General features: G+C 40.3%; 1 protein-coding gene across 3 annotated transcripts in view; it reads left to right on the top strand.

The window, feature by feature from the left end:
• Window positions 1-25,804, top strand: part of LOC136428836 (heparan sulfate glucosamine 3-O-sulfotransferase 5-like) — a 101,868-nt gene that overhangs the window by 23,100 nt on the left and 52,964 nt on the right. For all 3 annotated transcript variants that reach the window (XR_010754664.1, XM_066418618.1, XM_066418619.1), the window contains exon 2: window positions 5,590-5,702. The gene's annotated coding sequence lies outside the window, so the exon portion shown is untranslated. The remainder of the gene's footprint in view (window positions 1-5,589; window positions 5,703-25,804) is intronic.

Raw genomic sequence — 25,804 nt, 5'->3', positions numbered from 1 at the left:
CCACTGCTTTCCACAGGAAAATTGAAGACTCCCATTCCAAGTAATTTCAGGCTAGATGGAAACTCTATCTTAGCCATTAGTACCCTGCCACAAGACGGATGGGGAGTGGAGGAAACCTCGCCATGTATAATTCATGCGGAGAAATCTTTAGGTTTCTTCCGCTACTTATCACAGCATTGCTGCGGCAAGAAGTACAAGTTTACTTTGGTTTTTGATAACTTCTTCCTGTGTACAGAAAGTTTGGAAAGGTAGAGTTTTCACATTTGGTAACGCTACTGCATGTTCATTCTTTTTTCATGGAAACTTACTTTTGTGTCAAAAAGGGAAAGGATGTTTGTGAGGTGTTTCTGAGTGTCGGGAATTCGAAATGTATAAGTCAAAGAGAAAAAGGGATTTACACTACAGTAGTTTTTTTAGAACCGTTGATTGCAGTGACAACATTCTAACCAGTTTCTTTGGCACATCAGCATGCCACTGCAATTTTTTTATTACATGTACGCAAAGCTGGACCCGTCCCTCCCTCTGTCCCGGGACAGAAATTTGCTTCTTGGGACGGACAAAACTTAAATCCTGTCTGTTAAAGAAATCTAAACTTAATGACAAAAAATTGAAAATGTATTTTCTTAATAGAAATGGCAGATTTAGTAATGGCAAGTAACAACATGGGCTCCCAAACAACAAATTTAAGGCTGGAGACAGCCCTGCATGTGCATCCCACTGGTCAGCACAGTGCTTCCATAAGTAAATCTGTAAACATGATTCTAGCGCAGGAAAAAGTAGCCTCCAGACAGGCTTCTGTTCTGTAGGTACATGGGGTATGGTAATGGCTGGTTTAGGGCGGTGGCTTTTTCTAATGGTCGGTGTGATTTCCTACTACACTGGTTCATGTTTGCAGGCTAGTATCATGTAAAGAGCCCCTCCATCATGCCTCATCAGACTGATGCACATGTAGAAAATGTGTAACTATTTGACCGTAGGAAGTCTATAAATTGTAGTCGTACTGCTGCTTACACTGTCCATATTGCCATAGTCCCACAGCATACATATCAATACAGACTATCTGGTAGACATTTAGGGAGTATGGAAAAGTTGCTTTAATTCCTGGTCTTCAGTGTAGAATATAGGAAAATATCACCACCCTGAGGTGTACATGTATATACGGTGTCGTAAGGCACGGGCGGTTCCTTTAACCACCGAAAGAACCACCAATTTTGCCAACGGAAACCTTGCAATAAGTGGTCAGTAGGGATGGATACCGGTTCAGCTTAATAAGGTCCAAGTCCAGGTTTAGGTCCAGAGATTTAGGTTCAGGTCCAGACCTGAACCTGGACCTGATCCTGTCTACTTCATATGTTTTGTTTTATTAAACCAATATTAAGCATAGCGAATTAAGACTGACATGCATGATTATAAAAGTTTCTTGGTGAGAAGACTTTTAAGGCAAACCAGTATTTAATATTTGAATGTTGCACTTATTTTATATTGTATATGCCTTTTGTTCTCAAAGGGAGACTCGAAACACTTTTCATCAAACAAAATAGAAAAATATATTTGTACTTTGTTCAGGTTTTTTTGGACTCAGTTTTGGCTTTCAGGTTTTTTGGACTCGGTTCTTGGATGTTATATAGGTCCGAATCAGGTCCAGCGAACCGGAATCCACCCCTAGTGGTCAGTACTGTATATGGAGTATTAACAACCAGTGGTTATGATGAAATGCAGCCTTCTCATTGGTCCAGGTTGTCTGGCTATATGATGATACGTAAAAGTAGTGGTCCTGGACGGGGTTATCATTCAAGTATCTAGCACCAGGGCCCTTTTTTGTCAGATACATTCTTCGACTCTGTGTGAGCTGGAATCGGATGAAGGATTTTACAGTGCAAAATTGGCTTTGGGCAAGATTTAATCTCGAGTTTGGTGCCAGTATATATAGACATCTGATCTCTTGAGACTATAGTCAGACCTTTTTTCTACATGGAAGTCTGTTATCTTGTGAATCTTACTACCTGGATGTCTAACATTCATCGACGTACATGGAAGTCTACGCCAGATTTAACTTGATAGTATTCCTATCCGGGCCGGTGTGGATTGACAGGAATAGCATATATGTGTTTCCAAACAGTTTCTTCAAAGTAATATTCGTTGTGTGTCGTCCTGACAGATTTCCAAGGTCATTGGCTAGTCACAGTCACAACCAAAAATTGCCCACGCAACATCTCTTCAGAAATGTTGTGTTTCAGGGCTTTGGTGGAAGAATGGACCATAGAAACTGTTTGGCCAGCAGATTAGACGAAATGTCTTAGTAGTCACGGGGGTGGATTTTATTGCAGGCTAAGCTTCCTGTGAGTTATCGCGACTGCAGAGTATTGGAAGAGCTGTCTTGAAAAACAGCTGAGCACAGATGTATAAAATATATGTGTCAGGACAGCAGAAGTTGGTGTGTTAGCAGGAGAAGATCAAACATAGAGAAGCAGTAAAGGATACACTTGACAACAACTGAAAAACTGGAGCTGACACATCTGATGGTGGCCTATCTGTTAACCTTCTCCCTGCTGCTTAACTCTGTAACCAATAGAGAATGCCAAAAGGCTGCTTCAGTGTGCTAAAGGAAAAGCTCCCCTTGTCATATATAGCTTAGACCATGGCCTCCTGACTTTTTCCAGACCATGGTTGGGAGTTAAGCCTCTGTCACACATAGCTGACCATGGCCTCCCAACCTTCTCCATTTGTTGGGAGTTAAGCCCCTGTCACACATAGCCAACCATGGCCTCATGACTTTCTCCAGACCATACATTTATTTTTGTAGCTGGGAGTTGGTGTTGAGCAAGGTCATCCGGGGTTAGGAGATGGTTGGAGAGGTTGCCCACTTGTGTTTACAAGTCGTCTGCGTCGATTGACCATAGATTTAAAAGAATTATCGGCGGGAAAGTCATATTCTGCTCGGATGCAGTCAGAGGAAGAAACTGGAACTAGAATAGGATGGATTCCAGGCTACTCCCATCCTTAGTTGGGAAGTGGTTTGGAGTAAAGCCGTGGAAAGGTCCTGAATGTGTGATATGGGTTTTAATTTAAATTAGATGATATTCTCAAGCATTACCAGGGCACAAAGCTTATGCCAAAATACGATTGTTTGGTTGTCTAGAAAAAAAGGGCTTGCTACATTATACGAAATCCATTACAAAGTAATCAGACCTAATGTATATGGCCTCTGTCGGTCAATATTGACCATGGTAAAACCCTAATGCAAGGCATTTAAATGTGGACAATTCTAAATGTGTTAGCCCCAGGGTAGACATTAGCCCTCCTTGTTGGATGTATTGGCATGGAAATAAAAAAGAAAATTACTCTATCAGCCAAATATTTATTCATTGGCCACATACATGTATGAACTTATCAGTCCTTTCAGGAGTGGTTTTGAACATTACAGTCATGTTACAAGTCCTTGTTCCATATGTTACCATGACGTATGTTTCATCACTAGGAAATGTACACACAACAAATTCCCACTGTAGATATCAGTTTTCATTACTGGTAGTCAGGTAATCAGTACATCCAGTTGAAAGGAACCTCTCAAAATGGGGTTGAAAGTGCAGCGGTTACTCATACACATGTTGACAGATACTGTTAATCTTTTGCAATGGTTTTAATTTTGTGGTTTCTGCTGTGACCTCTCCACCTTGTATTTATGACACTGCAACTATGCATTTCCAACATATTACAAACAACTCAGATTCTGCACGAATAAGTATGACAGGGGTGCTAGTGTTACCAAAATGAAAGCAGATCTGCAATGGATGTCACTTGAAGACAGAAGAACAACGTCCAGACAAAATGACTAACAGACTTGTGGATGTACCGACTGATAAGTATCTAATGCCAGCTTAGATGAAGACTAGAAATATTCATGCTTTTACGACCAGAGTTATCTGAGCCAAGGATTGATGTGTTCAAAAATTTGTATTTCCTAATGGCGGTTATACCGGCTATATATGTTAATACAGATACAGATTACTACTGCACTACAGATGGTAGAGTTAACAACAAAAATTGTAGCTGCAGACAGCTCTGGATTTAATGAAAGAGGATGTTATGTACATGTACATCTACATAAGCTGGTCTTTTGTCTGGTAGTGTCTTTTCTTTGATTCTGAAAAGAATGATCTTTGTAGAGCCCTGATACACAGGAAAAGAACAAAGTTTAAGGTATATGCTTTCGACAAATAGAATAGGACGTTCAGTGTGTAGCAAAATCCTACATTTGAGTCAAGCCTACAACGTGATTGCTCCAAATGTAATTGGGCCGCAGCCCGGCACGGGAAATTCGCCTTTTCCTTGGCAGTTAACAAGGTGCGTTTTCTTCAATCTGTAACGAAACTGTAACCCGCCGGAATGAAATCCCAACGTTCCATTCATCGTCCGCGGTAATCACCGCTCTGCTTTAAACATGGTGATGGGACAGGGAAGGCTATCAGGATGGCAATAACAATGCTGTATTTTGGACGGGCTCCTATTCTGGGGGAAACCAATTTCAATTAGTGTAATGCCCAGGAAGGCCTATTCAATTTTCTCTAATGATCGTTAGCTTATTGATCACTCAGGAAAGGTGGATAATGACCTATGTGGTCTTAAGAGCCTCCGTTTTTGGACTGCCTTCAATACACATTTTGAAAGGAACGGTCTTCGGTTGAAGTTGGTATGACTGAGACAAAGTTTTAAGCCTGGTGTTGTCTGATTTGAGTGTGCTAAATGAACAGAAGTTTATTCTATTTGATTACTACTGTTATTATCAATTGTTGGTGGATGTATGGCTCATATGTACAGTGAACATTAGTATTTTGCTGGATTTACATTAAGGTCTTTTTTCAGCTTTGTAGACTTATCCCATCAAAGTGGCCATGAAAAGATGACAAAAAACTTTCCTCTCGAAAGACACAGAGAAACAGGCTGAAATATGAGCTCTGTGTATTTTCAAAATGGCAAATGTACTCTAAAGAAGATAGATAAGTAAATAGATGAGGTCTCTTTTTCGACAGACTTTCTAAAAAAAGACAAAACTGAGAGAAGTTAACAACCTTGAACCTCCAAATTGCATCAGATCCTAACGCAGCGGCCCGAGTCTTCACGCGACTTGAAAGATCTTGATGTCTCTTAAACGTTCCAGCTGAGGCACTAAATGATGTTATCACATTGTCTGCCAAGTTTCTTGTTCCCGTTACTGCCAAAATGGGGCAGTAAATTGGTTTCCTCGGCCGGGCGACAGGAGCCTATTATCACTGGTAATGATCACTTCAATAATGTAACGTTTTTCTCCTGCCGTACTGGGGTGGCACGCCGGCACTGCCGAAATTACTCCCCGAAGATAGCTGAAGATACGGGCAAACTGTTTACTTTCGTGGGAATAGAGAGCCATTACCGTTAGACAAGATCAAAGATTGAGGAGCTCGCCTATTTTTCTTTCACTTGTATTGGGTCACCAACGCTTTATCTCACTAAGGTCGGATTTACCGTCTCAAATTATTCATGAGAGGAGATTTTAGATTCACCCAATGGCGGGGTTAGATTTCTAAAGAGCTTCTCCGGTTTTATTTCCAGGTGGGAACGTAAGAGGATCATATTGTGCAGGTGTTTGTCAGAGGATTGGAGCTGCCAGCAGCCCTGAGTCAGCGAGTAGCACCAGCCACAACGCCGACCGTCGCAGAGAGAAGGTACGTCTCTCTACCATACAGTACTTTTGATGAGAAACATGAACGCTTCATTGCGATTAGCCTGACCTTCGGTCGCATTAATTTTCAACATTGGAAAAATGATTAGGGATGCTCAGGTGATATTGGATGTTAGATTCGCTGGGCGGTACGGGCAGTTGAGCTATTGATGTAAACAGGGTAAATCATGTGTTTGATGGACGTGTATTTTCGGGAGGAATTCTGAAGAAAAATTTTGTACTACTTGATTTATCAATTATTGGATTTAGATTTACTTGTCCTTGTTGTATTTGCTTTTTTTTGTGGAGAAAAGGACAGTAACTGGATTTGTTTCAGCTGGTCTGAGAATGTAGAATCCACTGCTGGTAGGATAATCACTTCATACTTGTCTCGGGAACACTTACAGTTGTGCCATCACAAGTTACTGTGAAAATTTTCACAGTGGAACAAAATAGTCACTGGTACATTTGTACTTTTGTATATCTATAATATAATCATGATTGTACACAATATTGTTCTGTGGAATGATTTTCCTTTACTATTGTATGATGATGGATATTTTTCTTCACATTGACACTATCTCACAGCATCTACCAGCCGTTTACCACTTAGTGGCTATCATTGCTTGTACATGTGAGCATCTTGAAATGGCATGGGTGTGTTCAGCTGTGAAGAATTTCCCCACAATTTTTATAAAGTCGAACTTTTCACATGCATACAAAATAGTCACTGTTACATTTATATGTTTGCATATCTGGAATGTAGTTAAGATTGTCCGCAATATGTAAGATGTCATCCTTGCTTGTACGTATGAACATCTTGAAATGATATGGGTGTGTCCAGCCATTAAGAAGTTCCCTAAAGATGCTTTCTCTTTACTACTGTATGATGATGCAGTTTTTTTCCACATTGAATCACAGTAACCAGCCGTTTATGATTTAGACTGGCCATTGTAGCTTGTACATGTGAACATCTTGAAATGATATGGGTGTGTCCGGCCGTAAAGAAGTTCCCCGAAGTTGCGTGCGTCCAGTCATCGAGCGTTATGGCCTAATCCGACAGTCACAGATTGCCGATTTTCCCGGATTACCCCGCAAGGTGACCTTCATGACTGGAAAACCCTTCCCTTTTATCGTGCACAGACAGCAGTTATAAAGTAATCCAGAAGTTGTCCGGGGAATAGCAGCTCTTATGGAAAAGGCCAACTGCAAAGGGCAGGGAGTGGTAATGGCCTCTGAACTGGGGCCATATCCCTATCTAGAGGGGATCAGCATGAGGGTAAATGCTACTCTGTCAGTCAATCAGCAGAACTTATGGAAGTAATTCTATGAATGTTTTAGGCAGTGCAGTGATATAACAGGACTTGATGAGGATATGGAATTGGTCAATGGCACTTGCACCGAGGCTCAGACAAAAGGTACTGACTGGCCACTATATTGGAAGAGGTGCTTTCACCGTTGTTAAAGTCTAAAGAGGATATGACCTGAAAGCTGAAAGTGTAGACTTTCATTCTGTTAAATGTACACTGTTATGTCAAGTGTAGTCTACCACAAAAGTAATGGTCCAATAAGGAAGCTTTGTATAGTAGCAATCACCCAAAACACAAAAAAGCCATCACTACCTGTATGCAATAATTGTGAAAGCCCTAAAACTTTCGCTTAAGATTAATTCTCAAAGAACCTGATGTTAACGGGGCTGCTATTGTTGTTGCCAAAGAAATTTACATACATTGATGAGACCTATAGTCAAAACCTCGCAAAATTCAAGGCCAATCTCCAGTGACATTCATAAATAGAACAATAACCGGGCTTTCAGCACCAAGGAGAGAATCATCAATCTGTGGCCATAACTTTTCGCTGCGTTACGAGGAGGTACCCTCACTTTAGTTAGCTTGTACTATAAAATAAAGGTCAAAGTGAATGAAGAAAAGGCAGTAAAACAGCTCCCATGGAAAATGGAGGGCAATTCGACTGAACTTTGTGCTTAACTGCCACGTGATAAATTCTTGAACCTCGTGAGACTACGGCCACAAACATGAAATGTGTTCCTTGTATGAAATTGACTTTTTGTTGAGGCTCAATTCTAACTTCTTTTGTGGGCATTTAGGTTTTAAGTTGAAGTGTTACTCATTGGCAAGGGTTAATTGCTATGCTGTTCCCATTCCAGTGCACAAACCTTTTAATTTTCAATCTACGTCACTCATTATTGGGAAAGTAGCGGTATGCAGATAGTGGGCATCGATGAAGATGTTCCAAGTAATGGTAGGGTCACATTTTCAGACTGACGCCCGGCCAGTTCGCATGAAGGAAAAGTTTTATATGAAAATTGAAAGACTACAATACACACACATGAGGTAAAAGAACTAGTCACGAGGATAATTTTGTATATTTCCTGACTTGTGCTGTTATTTTTCGTTCTGGACAAGCCTCGGTTTGAAATTGTGACCCTAGTATAACTTGTGCCACGTGACGGCGGTGACAAAGTTATAAATGTTAATTTCCTAAGTACAAGAAGATGCACAAAAGATCATGATCTAGGTTGGGGAAAGGCAAGAGTGCTTGAAACATGTTTTGACATCATTGATCAAGGCAGACATAGTAGTTTTGAGACAGAGATATGAGCATTAGTCTTCTACTGTTCTTTGATATTGGCTTATGCTGACTCTATACTAGTAACTAGAAGTATAATGGATATGGACAAGTTAAGTAGGGCTCTTATAACTTTGCACCATGTTGTGAACTTTAACTCACCTCTATCACCTTGCCTCCTCCATATACATGTTTCTCTCGGATGATGCCATTTGTATGTGTATGTTGAGACTGTCAACTTCCCTATCAATATTGATGGCAGCCACTGGACCTTGCAAAGCCAGGGAAATTGCCTTGTTAGCAAAAATGTCAACCGCGTTTCCCCGAGTAAAAAGCCATTATCGAGTTGATTATCCCGGGATACGCAGTAGATTACCACCCTTGGTTGGACAAGCATCGGTGTCGATCAAGTCTCTGGCCGAGATCTTATTTCTTGGGAGATAATTATGGGTCAGCGGGGATGGGGTAATCCCAGGTAATTACCTAGAGCAGATGTGCGGGGAAATGGTGGTTCTTCTGAATTAGGATCGGCCGTTGGTTTTAGAGAGTTAGAGATCAGGAGTGATCCCGGAGTTCTCGAGAAATATGTGCTGAAACCAACTGGCATTGACAAACTTGCAAAGAAACAGCAACAAGAGCTTTTAAAAAAAGCTGGCGTTTCGGCTACGTTTATAAGTGTGAATTGTCTTTTCCCTTTACTTGAAGTAAAATCTGCCAGAGGAAGTCACTCAAGGGCTGTTCAGTCTATAAGAAAAATTGTCATTTTGGGAAATGAGTACTGTTTTAATAGAGAAAGGCAGATTGGGGAAAGCAATTTTGAAGTTACGTCACTTAACTTAAGTGCTTTTGAAAAAGCTGGTCTTGGCCTACAACTTGTACTTATTTGTAAAATGTATAATAGGCTCATTATAAAAGCTATCAATGTAATTATGTACATGGCACGCAATAAAACATAAAATTTGAAAAAGCACCATTGAATCATCAGCACTATGGTAATTAAGTGAAATAGAAGTTCATAACAGCTAAGGTTCTATCTAAAATGACTACCAAATGTCAAACAAATCAACAGCTACCTCATCCGTATTATTCTGGTTTCCGCATTTACAACATTTCTTCCTTATTTTCCTGGGTAATTTTGCTAAAATTCATGAAAATTCCCATAGTTTTGTGCCGAGGGGCGCCACTTTCCACGTCCGTGTTGTCTGAATGAAGTCGATACTGAACAATGGAGCATTTGCTACTGTAACAAAGAATCGCTGTTTTGCAAACAACATCAAGAGCCTCTGTTTACATCGGGGATAGAAGTTTAGTGGCGAGTGTTTTGCAAGAATCATCTTACCGCGCATAGGAGCCGCTGCACGGTATTTTCCATTACAATGAACAGAAAAATTCGAATGCCGGGTTTGGAATCTATGAAGTCCTGTTCATAAGACAAAGGCCTTGTATATATTAAATGAATATTTAAAAATAACAAATATAAAATATTTCTTTATTCATTAATGAAAAAAATGATATTCATAAATATGATATTGATAGATTAATATAATATCAATATATATTTTTGATATTCAATATCTAAAAAGAAAAAAAAAATCCATGCACGGACACGAACCCGGATCTTCTGGGTCCGAAGTGCTTCGCGTTGCCAGATCGGCCAAGCTGCGGTACGTAACTAGGCACTCTGGACGTAATGCTATAACCTCACTATATGGTATCATTTATGCCGATTTTTGGTCGTTTTCTTGACGAAATCATTTTTTTTCTTCTGCAATCTTGTGGAATAGATGTAATATGGTCATTTTTCAGGATATCAAAGTCCGAAACCACAATGCAATGATATTTCCGAACAGTTGTAGCAGTTACATGCGGTCGCCGTCCTGTGTCACATGCAAATCTAGCCTGCCTGCCTTTTCGTGCTCTCTTGCCATATAAGGCAACGGCTATACAAGGATTTGAGAACGTATTGCCATATAAGGTCTTATTGTGTGCGACACAGTGTTGAACCAAGCTTCCCTGGTTCCTTCCTTGAAGGTAAAAGCCAGGACAATGCGTTCCGGCGCGCATGCGCCGAAACGCAAAAAAGTTTAATCAGTCAAACCTGGCAAGCACCTGGCATAGACAACTACATGGTGCAGGCAACCACACTTAAAACAATCCCGTCTTTTTTTACATAGTTAAACCTTGTCCTCAACAACCACCTGTCCTCAGCAACCATTTTTCCTTAGTCCCTTGAGTAGTTACCTAAGACAAGTGTGAATGTAGCAGCAAGTTACCTCATCCGAAGGCTTCTTTGGAGTATGGCTCTAAACTTTCAAAATCACATATCAACAATTGTTTCACTCTCAATGAAGATTTTACAGAACATTACTTTGTATCTCTTAGTGGGCCTTTTTTTACTCTGGATTTCAGCTCTGCCCGTTAGCTTTTTCTTGGCAAGCTCTGCGGCTATCTTGACTGGAACAATTACTGTTCTTAAGGTGCCGGAATTGCCTATAATTGACGTGATCACGGCATCACCACGTGTGCTGTGATTATTGAACACTGCGGTGGCCCCCCTAATTGAACTGGAAATCTCCCATTAGGCTTCTGGAGAAAAGAGCTTTATTCTTGGAAAATTCAATTATGCCGTTAAGCTAAATGATTTAAATGCTAACAGTAATAAAAAGTTCTAATTGTGTTTGAAGACAATTAGTGTAGAAGGTCTGATGGAAGAACAATCTGCCTGTACATCTGTACAGTCAGAAAGTTTGCAAATTTGCCCTTTTTTTGTTCAAGTTTGATTCTTTACTTATAGTTTGTGCATGTTTGTAATAACTGCTATTAGAGTGAAGAAAATTGCATCAAAATCCTAAGGAAAAATTGTGTACAAAGCAGTTCTTTTTCACTGTTTTTGTTCCAGTTTTAAGGGCAGTTCTGAGGTGGTAATTTACATGTAAATGGCACCAAAGTACCAGTAAATTACTTTTAACTAAAGATCAACCGATACAATCTGAAATGTCCCGATATTTTATTGCAAACAGCATCAGTGCCCTTTTCATATGTCTTTTCATTTCGATCCTTACTTTGGCCGTCGAAAGCAAAGCACCGAAAAATCCTCAGTTTATTTCCCCCAAGTGCTCCGAATCCTGGAGACACTCAGCCCAGAGTGTACGCACAATATGTGAGATGATGGAGTTTGATAAAGGCCTTCCCGACATTTGGACAGGATGATGGAGACTTGGGCAGCTATGACGTGTGCAGTGATATTTGCCTGCATAAATCCTGTCCGGTGAGCAGTAGACTAGCGGTATGAAGCACTCTAAAGGTTAAAGATTACTCAGATTGAGACTTAATGCGCATCTTTGTATGCATGACTTGAGACATTTGGAGCCTGACGTAGATGGGTAATGTTGGGGAGATTTCCCTGTCAATCAGTGCCTTTGGTTTCATAATGCAAGAGATAACTCCATGTTGCACGTATGTTATTGTAATAGATTAGAAACTACTGTTGTTAATTGTGTTTTCTCTCAACTTGTTTTTCAACAGTTGAGTTTTCAGTCATTCTATACAGAGAATAACGTATATCATATTTACGGTATATGACATTGTATAAGAGTTATGGTTGCTCCGCCAATGATTTAGATTTTATACCAAGCCCAGCACATGTATGTTATTGTAAAAGATTAGAAACTACTGTTGTTAATTGTGTTTTTCTCAAATTTATTTTTTAAAACTTGGGTTTCCAGTCATTCTGTCCATAGTATAATGTATATAAAGAGTTATGGTTGCTCCGCCATTGGTTTAGATTTCATACCAAGCCCAGCACATCAAGCAATTCGAGTGTGTATTTCAGTGAGCCTTTTATTTATGTCCAGCTTTGCCGAAATTGAAGTTAAAGGACCGTTGGTAAGACTTTCGTTTTTAAATGCACTTAATGTTGCCGAGATAGATGCACCAGTCATATCAGCACTCACATTAAGATGAAGATATACATGCGCAGGCGATCCCGGGGATAAACCGGCCAGTTTTCCCCTGGATTCGTACCACCTGAGACTATTAATGGTAGCTCTTTAGTGGAGCTGAGGCTTATTTTCGGGAAATTGGAGCCAAGTGTCACTTTCTGAAACCATTCCGTAAAATCCACCAGAAGTCCATTATGTACAATATAGTATTAGATGTGTAGGTTACATACATTGGGAAACTGTATCTGTATCTGTATAGCCGGTATAACCGCCCTTCGGCGTAACACACCAGCTTCGCCGGCACGTGGCGCGGTAGCAGCTGGTTATATTAGTAATACACTGTACGGCCTATCACACCTAACTTTTTCACATCTGACTGCAATCGTTCTTTGAAGCTATGTAGTGAAGGTGTTCCTACAGCATCTGATGGCAACGAGTTCTATTCTACTATGGTTCTCGGGAAATACGAATTTTTGAACACATCAATCCTTGGTTTATAACTCAGGTACTTAAAGGCATGACTATTTCTTGTCCTTTTCTGGGCTGGTATTAGATAATTATCAGTAGGTACATCCACAAGTTTATTAGTCATTTTGTACATCATGCAAAGCCTGGATATTTTTCTTCTGTCTTCAAGTGACTTCCACTGTAGATCTGTTTAACTAAGTCAACTTAAATCCTTCTCACATGTTTAAATTGTCCATGACTTTTTTTAGGATGTTGATGGAAATCTTCAGTAGTTTCTCTTATCACAAGATGAAAAATTGGCCCCTGCAGTTTCAAATAAAGCCGCTAGGAGCACAAACACGATTAGCACTTACTCTCTGTGCCAAGAGCTATTTACCACTCATCATCATCATCTTGTCGTGAGAGTGTCACGGATGAACATCACCCTCCTCCTCCAGTCCTCCCTGTCCTCCATTGCTCTCGATAGTTCTTCTAAATTGCAGTCTGCATCCTCACACAGCTGCTGTATGTAGGTTGTGCGAGGTCTGCCTACACTTGCATGTCCACTCATGAGAAATCAAAACTGGAAATTCTGCTGCAGTTCTGTAGAAAGATGCCTAAAACATACATTTTAACCTTGTTGGTGAAGGTACATGTAATAGGAAGTTTATGAATAGTTGTATAAAGAACAGACAAGTATTGAAAGATAGTGGCATTGTAAGGACAGAATGCATGTCGTTGGTAACAACCAGAGGTCGCGACGCTAAGCAACCAAATATTTACAGATATCTCAACAAATTTGATACACAGGGAACAAAATTTTGTTTTGACATTTTGTGTTATTTTTGCCTTTTACATTCAGGGCTCCAGACTAACTTTTAGGCCTAGCAGCACTGTGCTCCTAACTCAAAAAAGTTAGGAGCACCAGCATAAATCTAGGAGCACCACTACAAAAAGTTGGAAGAACAAGCAAAAGTCTTGGCTATACCAAGTAATACTCCTATTAATCAATGTTAACAAACGGGAATAAAGTATTTGAATAAATCATAAAAGATAAAAGCCTACATTGATGGTGCAGAGCAATTGGCAATTCAATTCATTGGATGGATTTTTAGAAAAATTCGGCATAGGTTCCCCGGCTGGCCCCAATCCGGGGGCCAAGGTGCCTCAAGTTCAACAAGTTGAAAAATACACAATGGTATTTTTTACTTGGAACAAGGCAAGTAATGATTCACAACCTTGAATGATAAATAAATAGATAACTCTAAAACTTATCTATTGGGCTCATGACCAAAACAAATAAAGTCACATTCCATAATTTGAAACTTCACTGCTTGCATCAAGTTAAACATTTTTACAGGCATTTCTTTTCTTTTTACCCTCACCCTCTGTCTACAAATAATCCAAAATACTTTAATATCCTTAAAATTCTTGCTCAATAGTATCAAAAATGATCTGTTTGTGCCGACCCAGTCAAATATCTTCGGTTCCTTCGAAACGCGCAGTTCAAATTTCGCGCGTCAGGACCGCGCGGCGTCGCCATCCAATGACAGGCCGACTGCATGGGGAAAGCTTTCTGATTCGCCGCTGTGCAGTATAGACAGCAGCAGAATGAAAGTGGCACCATAACAACGGGCAGGTAATGAGCTTTGAAATGATACCGGTGACAAAAGGAAAATTTGATATTTTTTTTAATAAAACTCCACTTGAATTGATTCATCAATTTTTGATCGTAAAAATTATCGCTTGAATAGGTATAAATATGACCGCAGGAAACAGGCCTTTTATTCTGCTGCGGTCTATTTTTCATAAACATCATGGCCGCCATTGAAAACAGCGAGCGTCCGGCGAGCGCTCACTTTCATCAACAAAGTTTTGGCGTTTGAAACATTTTACAAATCAAACAAATACACCACAAATGAGAGAAACTTATATCCTTTATTTCTATGGGTAACTTTGCCACTAGGAACGGATAGTTTTTGTACCGCGGGTGTGGGAACATGATAGAAAATTCACCGACGATATTCGCGGTAGCGTTGGAATACCTATATTTTCGGCTTACCGCTTAGTTCTGCAGGCATTATCCTGGCGCAGGTCTTAATTTTTGATTGTCGCACCGTGCGACCGTGATTTTAAATCTAGTCGCATTCTCAAAAAACTGGTCGCATACATGTTGTATGCGAGTCGCACTCACGAGCGCTGTACATTATGCTTTTGCTTTGTGCTTCATATTCTTATTATATAATCAAAGGTCACACAAATGCAAATTTTGTCGCTCAATGCATGGTTGCTGAGCTGCACCGCTGTCTAGTGGAAAGTGGGCCTTAACTTAAGCTGTAGCAGGATGTGATCTTAGCCTTTCAGGCCTTTGTCATTTCCTCAAGGTTTTGCACAAATGGCATAGAAGGATGAACATCTGCTCAGTCCTCCCTCAAGGCTGCCTGCAGAACTTTTCATCCTCAAAAGTAGAGCAATTATCGCAGTCCCCTGGTAGTTCAATTCTATTTCATTACATTACTTTATTGCTTCTTGCTGCTTCCTCCCCGCACTTGGGGATATTGTGTTCCGGAAACTTGAGATGCGCTTTGATCATGTCATGTGTCTAAGGACGTGTACATTACTAAAAGCCTTACTCTCGTTATGTATAGTTTATTTTGGAACCCAGGGAATACTGTCATCCGAACATCTGGTTATTGTTGACTGGGAGGATGTAGGAAATCAGATGTGAAGGTTTGGGAAATGTGCGGTAATGTCAACAAAGGTGTCCACACTGTCTCATGTGCAAACGTTAACCTTCTCCCTGCTGCCTAACTCTGTAACCAACAGGGAATTGGGTGGCAAAAGGCTACTTCGGATTGCTAAAGGTTAAGAATATTCATTGCTTTTCTATACTTTATAGGAAGCATGATGTGCGAAATATGTTCAAGGGAACAACAGAGTGCATCCTCCTTGTTGCTATAGAAAATACCCAGTATCTTCATCAACTGGCAGGAAGATTTTTTTTGTATCATTTTAATATTAAAAGTCTAAGACAAGGTTTTTTGTTGTTGTTACAAACAGTTTTCATGTCATTCATTTGACAGGCCTTGGTTTTGACATTAGGAACAGAAGTTTTTCCATGTATGCTTGTTTCCCTTGAATTCAGAAGTGGTTGAATATGCATTCACAACCTGAATTCATGCTGGGCAATTGTTTAGAACATGGAGAGGAACCAACCTGTTGCCTTCCTTAACCTTCTCCCTGCTGCCTAGTCTCCTAACCAATTTTACAAATTTGATGCCAAAAACCATAACAGTCTGAAGGTTAACAAGACAAACAGTTCATTCAGCCCTGTAATTACCTATCAAAATCACATACTTAGTACTTTGCCTGGGTTTTATCCACTGCCAATGGGTTAAACTTATCTGTGTTTTGCACGCAAACAGAGTTGACAGGTTAATCCCCGAACTTGTCTGGACCCCCGAGACCTTTCAGAGATCAGACGGCTAAATCCTGACGAACTGATCCCCAGATTTAAGCGCAGAACGAAAGGCTGAGGAATCTCTAATCACACTGCCAGTCAAGAACAGTGGCGGGGGTTTGAACTTGTTACGGCGTCTCATCCTGAGCAAATCCGTCCCATAACCATGGCGCTGTGGATAAATGAAAGCTGGATCATGTTGTCACAGCCAAGTGTGACGCCCATGTAGAAAAGCCTGGTGTTGGTGTTGGCTCTAGTACTTATAATTACGGTCTGGAAACAATTTCGAGGTCTGTCTTGGTGCCTTGTTCACTGTGACATCATTTTCGGCAGTCGTACCTGGCAGTAGAAGTCTTGAGCTGAAAGTATGATTTTTGTCTTGCCCAATTGCAAAGTCCTGCTCACTACCATTTACCAGTTACTAGCTGTTTACATACCTTACTCTAAAAATGCAGAGAGTGAAGCTACCAGGTGTGATCAACAACTGCAGTTGTTGAGATGGCCAGAGAAACTACAAATTTTCAATTTCTCTGCTGCAAGCCTTATTATTGCATTTCACAAAGTCTTACATTATTTTTCGGTGTTTCTATACTAGCCAGTAGCTGCAGCTCTATAGTTTATGTTATAGTACAGTTTATGTTATGTTGCATTGCTACATGGTGCAGCCTCCATGAAACAACTGAGTTGTCCACACCCAATTTTCAGTGGAGTGAAAGCCAAATGATCATGGTTCTACAATCCTGAACAAAGCCATTTTACATACATATGTGTCAAACATTGAGTGTTCCTCTCAGAATAAATATGTCCTGTGAATAATTGCCATGTTGAACAAAAACAGCTCTTGAATTTGCTTTATGCTTGCTTTCAGTGATTGTATTACTTAGTAAAAATAGAGGGGGCCATATTTTCACATTTGTGCATTAGTGAAGTTGAATGAATAGATTTGTATTTTACATAATCACCAATGAAAGGCCGTAATTCTTAAAGTATTTACATTGTAAGTTACAGTACCACCATCTTTTCCTGTTGTTGTGATTAGGTTTAGTTTAGTATACTACTCCCGTGAGGCCTGCATACCAAGTATTTGCTACCCATGACCTACCAGTCCATGTAAATAAATCAAGGAAAATAAATGAGAAAAAAAGAAAGGTCTGTGTATCAACATATTAGACAATGTTCTTAAAAAAACAATATTTGTCGCAAAAGCACTTGATTTTGTTTACGTTCTTCAGGTTTACACAAGGATTTGAAACGCCCCATCTCTCTCAACAAAAGCCAAGACAAGCGGTATCCATCAGATAAAAGCTTTTAGTAGTAACCACCTTATCTTTACTCGGTTAAGGTCCCTAGTAGGCAAGCATTCACATCAAAAGCATGTGATACTGTCTCATTAAAAGCTTTGATCTCTTGGTTATGCTTTCATCTTTTGTGAGTTTAAAGCCTGCGGGACTTGAAGGCTTGTTACTTATTGATGAGATCAGTGCTACCCTTTTTGCAGTTGTAAAGACTGTAGAATGACATGCATCTTTGAGCAGTGAAAGGCCCCAGGGGTGCACCTGTACCACTGGTAAACCATGCCTGTGAAATTTGCTCTTGTAAAATTTTAATCTCTCCGTTTGCAAAGTTCACCGCCGTAAAATTCCGGGTTTTTAGATTCAAAGATATGACTAATGGCCATCTCCTTGGAGGGGGCTGTAGAAGCGTTCTCGTGAAACTAAATCTCCCTGTTAAAATATTCATCAGGAAAATGGAAAGTTTGATGTCCTGATGAACATGATGTTTAGGTACTTTTATGTTAGCTTTACTGGCCTAGGGGTCTCCGGGGAGGAAACTTCAGTTCTGAAGGGTTGGTTTTTGTAAAACAAAGTCTGCTGTGAATAAATTTGCCAAGCGATCTGTCACCGTACGAAGTGCAAGTCTGCAGCACATCTGAAAAGAATTTAAGGAACAAAGAAGGAAGATGAAGGAAGGAAAAAAATATGTTGATGAATGTTAGACATCCAGGTAATAAGATATGCCAAATAGCAGGTATTCAAGCAACTGGATATGATTTTGGAAATGGTCAGATATCTCAAGTAGCATCCACTACTTTTTTTCAGCAGAAGAAAAAAAATGTTTTGAGATTTGAAAAGTGCAGCTTGAAAAATGTAACTGATAGTAATTGCTAGACTAGCTACACACCATTCATCATAATTTTGAAGTAAATCCCGAAAAATTACCCATGAAAAATTCACCATTATTTCAACGATTATGAGGTCTGGACTATGTCTCCCTTCAGTTCTTTTCTCCTGGGTGTCCTGACAGGTAAACCAGCGAAATGTCCCCCTGCAATATTTATTAAAAGCTGTCCTTCCCCTTCCATCGGATGCGGTCGTGTTTTCATAATTCTGCTCCAGCCATCGTTTACACGCCGAACATACTTCCTCCTTTGCCGTGTGACGTTGACTGAGTGAGCTGTGAAGTTTTCGATGCAATATTCATGAACGTCTGGGAGATTTATGGTTTTGTGTCACACCCCTGTCAATATTAGCCATGTAGCACGGTTAGCGCTCTTCCTGTAGATATATTACAAGTCAATCTGCAAACCGTTCTTTTACACCTTTCTGCATCCTTTTTAGTATCCTAGCAGTGGTTACAAAACTGCGACAGTGTCTCGTCTCAGCCTGTAGATACTTTGGGTCCTGCAGACTTGTGAACCTTAATACTGGTTAGGTGACACCAATTTGTTATCACAACTCTCAACATTTTAAGAATCGAAAGATTGGTATGATAACAGGAAATTGTATTTACATATACACAATAGAATGTATACACTGTGCCAGGTACCATACACAAGTAGGTATCAATAGCAGACTGTCTTGTGTCTCGATCGTGCTTCATCTTTTTTGTGTGTGTATGTAAGTGTGTGTGTGTGTGTGTGTGTGTGTGTACGTGTGTGTGTTTGTGTGCGTGAGCGTGCGTGTGTTTTGTTGATGTTTAAAAAAAAAGGTCATTACTACTATTACTAACTGTAACTCAGGATAACTCAAAGCATCGCAAAATAAACCTTGGTAGATACTTTCCAAAAACCAAATATACCTGGTGATGCCATACATTCTGTTTAATTGTTGCGGAACCACTTCTCACCTGGCTCTGACGCATTAATGTGTCGTTAGTCGGAAGTGTAGCTTGTTTGACAGCCAGGTCTCTAAGGTCCCACCTGCATACCTGCATAGATGCAGTGGAACAGACAGGTGAAGGTACGGTACACTTGAGCGGACCGCGGTACGTTGGTGACCTCGCTGCGACCTAAATTCGATTTGTGTTACGGTACTGTTACCCTTGACTTTATAATGGGAATATCATGCAAAACGTATACAAGTATGACTAAGAAGAACAAAACATGCATAGCGTGTAAAGATTTTTTCATCGATAAAATTCTTTGAGCGCTCTTTCAAATTGCTCAGTTGCAGCGACGTCGCAGTTCCAGCGAGATACCCACTTTAGGCTTCTTCTACCAGCACTGTGATATTTTATGTCAGTTCTCTTGTGTTACGTTGACATTACGATATTATCTACGTTGTCATTGTTTGCCTTTTTTCATCTATTATCCTCTGTCTTGGATAGAAGACTAAATAAGATACATCGTGATGATACAACGCAACCTAGGACGCAGCAGATGCTGTCGGTTGCTGTCTTTGGTACACGTGTGTCGTCTGAGGCAATCACATCCTTGTGATATTATCTATATTGCAATTGTTTGCTTTTTTCCATCTACCCTTTGGTATGGAAGTCTGAATAAAAGACAATTTGATGATACAACGCAACCGAGGACGCTGAAGATGCTGTTGGTTCATGCTGGCATCTGTCTGAATACATGCTGGCATCTGTCTGAAAGAGGAAAGGTGTCTTAACAATCTCCAAGGAGAATCCATAGAATACAATAGTGGCCGGATGTGAGGTGATGTAGTGGTGCATGTTGTAGTCATAGTTACTTTTAAATGGCATAGAAGACTAAATAAGATACATCCTGATGATACAGCGCAACCTAGGACACAGCAGATGCTGTTGGTTCACTCATCGGTTGCTGTCTTTGGTATTCGTGTGTTGTCTGAGGCAATCACACCCTTGTGGTTATCTTTATTGTTGTGTCTTCCCACATAGAACCAGCATGGCTCTGTCTACAAATTAAGCCCTTTTCAAGCCCGGCCCTTTCCAATTCCTTTCATCAGGAATAGACACCCCATTTAGAACCATGCAACATGTCTTTACCCTACAATCCACCTACATTTCTAATTCCCATTGACATTCATCTTGGCTGCCCACGTGAAAGCCTTGGCATGTCTTCTTTCAGACATATGCCAGCATGTATTCCATTCAATAGAAGAAGTAACATACTGTTTGTAGCACAATGTAGTGCATTTTGTATGTACTCATAGATGTTAGTGTTAGGGTCACTTGAAGTTGAAGGTTGTCTTTTGTGTAAGTGTCACATTTCTTATCTCATCTTTCAGGCAGATGCCAGCATGTATTTCATTCAATAGAAGACATAACATACTATTTGTAGCACCCACTGTAATGCACATATTATGTACACATACATGTTAGTGTTCGGGTCACAGAAAGTTGAAGGTAGTTCTGTAACTCTTGTGTCGCATTTCTTAAGCCCCTATCTCACTGGACTTTGGCAACCTCGCTGCGTCTTAAACTGGATTTGTGTTACCCCTGACTTTATAATGGGAATATCATGCAAAACGTACAAGTATGCCCAAAAAGACAACAAAACACAGGCAGCGTAAAAAGATTTGTTTTTTTATTCATAAAACTCGTCGCAGCAAGGTCGCCAACGTGCCGCCGGGCTGGTGAGAGGCGGGCTTTAGGCAGGGCTGATTGCTTTGCTTTGCTAAGACTCAAAAAGTCCATTTGTTGTATGCATATATATGAGGAATCCATCATTGCATGTATGTCGCTATAGGTTCAGGAGTATTGATAAACTAGTACAATGTAGCATTGCCTGTTACTATTAGTTTCAAAAAGACATCCTTTGAAAAATTTTAAAAAGCAGTTAGGAAGTTATTAGTTATTATAGTTATTCTTGGGCAGGTGACTCCAACCCTTGTTAAAGACTGCAATTGAATTTCAGATGCTAAAACAGTGTTTATGACTGTAACGTTACATCAATATTTATGAGTCAAAGTAACCTTTTAAACAAGAAATCGTTGCTCATATATGGGCTACATAACAGATGGCACTAATGGAAGTAATATACTTTGAAACGTAATCTTCCAAAGGAAAGTTTTGAGTAGCGTCCAAGGCCAGAAAAGCTACAAATGGATGTCGCATTAGGTTCAGTTTCGGGTTTACAACTTTGCATCCGTAGTTTGATGTAAACGCAAGGCGTTAAGGCTTTAGGGCCCTTACTGTAGAAGAGAAGGCGCTGTCCGTGGTGCTGAAATCTGGGAGGAGAGCCCTTTTGGGTGTTGTAAAGCGATGCCTAAGAGTATTGCTGGAGGCATGCGTGCGCTGATATCACTAACCATTAAGAAAGATGGTAGTTAATGGTATTAAAAGAGCTGGTTCTATACACAGGACTCTTACTGATGTGAGGAATGTTGGGGTCATAAAGATGGTTGTAAACGCTGGCACCATTACACTCCCGCTTGCCTACGAAGATGGTGTCTTACTACGCTGAAGGGCGGTTATAGATACAGATAAAGGCATTGTTCTGTCTGGGTTCGGAGTCATACTTGTATTCAAAGTGAATCAAGAAAGATGGTATTTAATGGTATTAAAAGAGCTTGTTGTATACTCAGAACTCTTACTGATGTTGGGGTCATAAAGTCGGTAGTAAAAGCTGGCACTATTACATCCCGGGTAACTCTCTAATGCAGGGGCATTTTACGTGGGCGTGCCCTTCTTATCATTCTTTGATGCCATCTGCCAAAAAAGAGCCCTCTTCCCAAGCTCATTTTGCTAACGACTATGGCAGGCTTTGTAACTAAACCTGTCATTTATGAGCCATCAAAGGGTAAATGTGCATCCTTTACTGCTGTCCATTTGAAGGAGGAACGATATGTTATGTAAGGGATTATACCCCCAAAAAAGTACGTAGTTAAAGGGTCTTTATTGCTTGTTAATATTACATGAGGTTGAAGTATTTTTGTTCCCGTCCTAAAAGACTAGGATTCTCAATACTACGCAGATGGCTAAGTTGCCAGTTGGATTTTTAGCTCTGGCAGGAAGATTTTTGTGCGTGGGTGTAAGCAGAACAGGATCCTGTAAGGAGACTACAGCAAAGTTTTAGACCTATCTAGATTTAGACCTGAAATCAAGAACTTTTTAGGATTAGCAGAGATGTGATCGCTCAAAGTTAAGTTTTCATACATTTTTTAACTGTAAATTTATTATCTAATTTTAACAGTTTGATATATTCACTGCCGTCAAGGCAAAAAAAGGAATCCCACAAGCTAGTATGAGCAGAGTAACTTCAGAACGCTGCTTGACTACGAAGATGTTGTCTTACGCCGAAGGGCGGTTATAGATACATAGACAGGCATGAATTCTGTCTGGGTTCGGGGTCATCCTTGTATTTTAAAGGGAATATTCTCCTCTTGACACCTCACTGAGCCCTACTGTCTGCATTATTACTGTTCTGGAAGGATTCATTATCCTTTATTACCTGCAGAAAATTGTCTGACCTCAAAGCCATTCAACTCCTCACCTTTTACTCTGTGTTTGACACCATTTTGAGTACCTGGACTCATCCCAATTGTGCATCCAGACTCATAAGTGAAAGTATCTATACTTAAGAAATAGGAGATACAGTATGAGAAAACCCTAACTTCATCATCAAATTACATGTATATAATCTAGCTAGATGAAATTAGTAACGGAGTTGCTTTCTGGAATAGCAATATACTTCATAAACCTAAAGGGAGTAATATGAGTTACTATTAAGAAACATGTAGCTTCTTCAAATGCCAAGCCACGTCAAGCGTCAGCTAATCTTGAATTCGACAGGTACATTCTCTGCTTGACACCTTACTGAGCCTTATTTTCCACGCTGTTACAGTGCTGCAAGGATTCATTATATACAATTACCTGGGGAAAATTGTGCTGCCATCCGGCTGTGTTTCAAATTATACACACTTGTTTCCCCCCTGCGGTCTCCCTATTAGCCGGGGTACCGGACCCCTCGCACTGGAAGATAACCGCTTTTGTACCAGTCTCTACCAGACTAACCATGCCGGCTATAGTATAGGGAGAATGTTTGCCAGGAGGGTTTGGCCACCAGAGGGTTTCATTTGAGGGGGAGATATTAACCTTACTGTGGACTGACTCTACTGGCCAGTTATTCCTATTTTTTGCAGAATTCTACGAGCCATACCCCTGTATGAAGGCTTGGTGGAGGCTACTTTTTGGCTGGGGGAGGCCACATTCCTGTTATACAATCGGCACCCAATCTGTCTAGGCACCCGATCCCTAATATCTATCGTGCGAGCGATAATTAGGGGCAGTGTGCCAACTGTGGTAGCGACTGTAGGGCGGTAGTCTGATAACCAGGCTATCTCCCTAGTATATACTAGCAGAGAATCGCTCCACTGGTTCTATTACACATGCATGCACCTTTCACAGCGGTTGACTGGAGAGATCTCATGCATCAGATATTTTGAGTCAAGGAATTTGCAATGATGATTACTCTGGCTTGATTTTGGAACTTTTTGTGGTCAGTCCTTGTGAGGATCACTAGAACTTGTTGTGACCCTCTAATGGGCGTTGGTATCATATTGTTACCTCTGTGAAATGGCAGGTATTGTCTGTTTATCTGTTGTGTGTTTCTACACTTATTTCCATATGGTAAGCACACTAGGAAAAATGACAAGAAGTTAGGTCAAAGGTGCCAGGAGGGTCCCAGAATTGGTTATCAAAGGTTATCTAATTTCTTGCTGTATGAATGTCTGTTGCCTTATCAGAGCCAGTGGGAAAATGCATGGGGAGAACCAGAGAAAAATTCACAATAAAGAATAAACCAAGAACCTAGGAAAAAATACTTATTTCTTGGAGGTATTCATGGCAATAGTCATTTCATGGAGATTTGATTTTTTGTTTTATTAGGGATTTGTTGTTAATGAGAACTTCTGTCATACGTATATTTGTATCAAGGTCCAACTATTTTTTTTCTTGTCTCCCCCAATTCTTATAGATAGTAACCCATACTGTCACAATTGCATTTTGTCATTGAATACGTAGCTAAGCTATGTATGGATGCGCCCACATGTAAGTGGAACTATACATGATAAACATCCTCGATCCATCACTCCCACCCATTTAAAACTAATTTTCTACGCTTGCATGAGTGGGCTGCCTAGGGGAAAATGAGGTAAATCCTCTCCCGAAGAAATCCCCATCTTCCCTGGAAGCGAAACTCAAGCTATAACTCTTTTGGGGCAAATGCCAGATTGTGTGGTAACTGTCTGACTAGTTTCTTAGATTCAGAAGATTGCCATGGTTGCCTTCTTAAAGGAGCCCTAAGCAATTTCAGAACATTGAAAATGGAAATATTCTGGATATGGCAATCTGTATGATATTAACATCTACTTGCTCAAATTAGCATTTTCTATCAATGATTTCAAACTGTGGACATTTAAAAAGAGCACAGAAACAAACCGCACGAGAAGTCCTTTATATATTGGAACCACCAAAAGATCAGCGAGATTTTAATGAGTTATCATCACACAACGACATCGCATCTTTGCTCCATGAAGGTCGATATGCAATGGGATAGTGTTATCTAAACTTACTATGTATAGAAAGGATTAGAAAATTGAAATCGGAATTCCGACTTCCTACATTCTGAAATTGCTTTGGGCACCTTTAAATGGTCTTTGGGATTTCCTTGGGAGCAAGTTTTCATGTGATCAGTGTGACATAAGTAGACTAGTCACACTCAGGGCATACGATAGTCGTACAATTGCAAACTGAGAATATTCTTGCCTTCTTAAGTGGTTGGTAGAAAATTTTGATATTTCCTTGGGAACATGTTTTCGTGTGATCAGTGCCAAGATCATAAGATTGAAAACCCTCCACGTGATGAGCATCCGTAGGTTTGACAGTAGTCTTCTTCTGATGCAATGATGCCTGTAATGAGTATTTGATCTACACTAAGCCCACAGCCTAATGAAACGCTTGTGGTGCATACTAAGTTTGTTATACGCAATGTGATGTGATGTTTTCTTACATTTACTGTGCAGTTTGGGAAGGTTCAAGTTTGACATAACGAAAACCTGTCTTTACTTGTTTTATGATCGTCGTACGATCCCAAACTGATGGTATTCTTAGTCGTAGACTAGAAGCCTTAAGTTATGATAGTTTGATAGGGATACGATTGTAACCTGAGGGTATTTTTTGGGAGAGTCGTTCATCTGATGTACAAAATTCAGCTATCTTGTGACCAAAAAGGTCCACTTGACTCCTAAGATTGTTGGCGGTTGGTTCTGTCGCAGCCAGAAAATCGTACCATATCGAAATTGTACGACAATCTACGACGAAACAGGCTGTGCCTTAACTCTCGCCAATGCAGCAGTATTAATGACTTCACCTCACAGAACAAGACTCAGGGCTCGAAATACTGGGTGCATGTGCACCTGTGTGCACCCAAAATTGGAGCTCTGCACCTAATGTTTGACTGTG

The sequence above is a fragment of the Branchiostoma lanceolatum genome, chromosome 2 (genome assembly GCF_035083965.1).
Source record: "Branchiostoma lanceolatum isolate klBraLanc5 chromosome 2, klBraLanc5.hap2, whole genome shotgun sequence".
Taxonomy (NCBI): Eukaryota; Metazoa; Chordata; class Leptocardii; order Amphioxiformes; family Branchiostomatidae; genus Branchiostoma; species Branchiostoma lanceolatum.
This window is presented reverse-complemented; position numbering and strand designations above follow the sequence as displayed.